Here is a 1,603-nt window from a genome sequence, read left to right as displayed (position 1 = left end):
AAAAAAAAAAAAACTGAATGGTCTCCTTGAATGGCTTGAGCTGACAGAGAGGGGCATTAAAGTCATACTCAGATTTTGCTACAGGATTGTGTGTGTATGTGTCTGATTATAGACTGTAGTATCCAATCTTTTTTTTTTTTTTTTTTTTTTTGCTGTTGTTGTTTTGATTTTTTGTTTTGGGATTCCCCTTTTACCTTGTGGGGTTCTTTATCTCCCTATGTTACCCAATAAGAAAGCAATTGTAATCATACAGCCAAGCTACAGTAACACCCTATAAAATCCCATCATCCAGGCAAGAACCAATACCAGCTGCTATATACCAGATAGACAGCCAGCACTTACTACAGTTACAATGAGTTGAGTAAAAATAAAAGTGGAAAAGGAAGCCAACCTTCTGATCACATCTACCAGGAAGCAATCAGAAAGCTTAATCAACATTGTTGTTATACTTCTTAAGTACTGTGGAGTCGGTTCCGACTCATAGTGACCCTGAACAGGGTTTTTGAGGCTGTAAATCTTTATGCAAGCAGAAAACTTCATCTTTCTCCTGTGGAATGGTTGATAGTTTTGAACTGCCAACCTTAAAGTTAACAGTCCAATTTTCTAACCACTATGCTACCAAAGTCAACATACATTCATCTAATTATTGAAAATACATCTAATTACTGAAAATGCTCAAGAAACAACTGAAGATATCAGCACAAGTCCAGAAATATGATAAAGTAGCTGCAACAAATAAACTGGAGGTACACCTAGACTTCCCTTTGGAAGGAGAGCAGCCTTTGGAACTGCCTGAAAAGGAATTCAGGAGGATGGCATTAAGGCGCATCCAAATGTTCCACAGAGGATTTGAGAAAAATAACGAATAAGTCAGAAAAGCACTACAGGAAAAATCAAATAAGATAGATACAACATTGGAAAAAATTCAAAACCTGTAAAAAGAAGTCCACATGATTAGCAATAAAATATCAGTAATGGACAATACACTGAAAGGGCAAAGGAGTAGAATTGAAAAGATGAAAGCCAAAACCAATAAGCTGTAAGACAAATCTATCAGTACTGCTAAGCTTGAAGAGCAAGCAGAAAAAGGATTAAAAAATCTGAAGAAAGTCTAAGATTCATGTGGGATAACATGAGGAGGAATGACTCGAGAATTAATTGGAATTCTGGAACAGGAAGAATCACAGATGACCACAGAGGTGATAGTTGAAGATCTACCGCAAGAAAATTTCCCTAGCATCCTGAAAAATGTAAAGATACGCATTAAAGAAGCTGAATGAACTGCAAGAAGGATAGAACCCAAAGAAATTCACCAAGACATATCATAATCAAGCTTCCAAAATCAAAGACAAGGAGAGAATCCTGAAAGCAGCTAAAGAAAATAGAAGTGTTACTTGCAAAGGAAAGCAAAAAATATTAAGTTCTGATCTCTGAGCAGAAACAATGCAGGCAAGAAGGCAGTGGGGAGACATACTTAAAATCCTGAAAGAAAAAGAAATGGTCATCTAAGGATCATCTACCCAGCAAAGCTATGAATCAAATATGACCATGTAATAAAAACATTTCAGGTTAAACAGAATCTAAGGGACTTTATCAAAGCCAA

This window comes from Chrysochloris asiatica, unplaced genomic scaffold (assembly GCF_000296735.1).
Source record: "Chrysochloris asiatica unplaced genomic scaffold, ChrAsi1.0 scaffold00402, whole genome shotgun sequence".
Lineage (NCBI taxonomy): Eukaryota > Metazoa > Chordata > Mammalia > Afrosoricida > Chrysochloridae > Chrysochloris > Chrysochloris asiatica.
Note: the sequence above shows the minus strand (reverse complement) of the source record.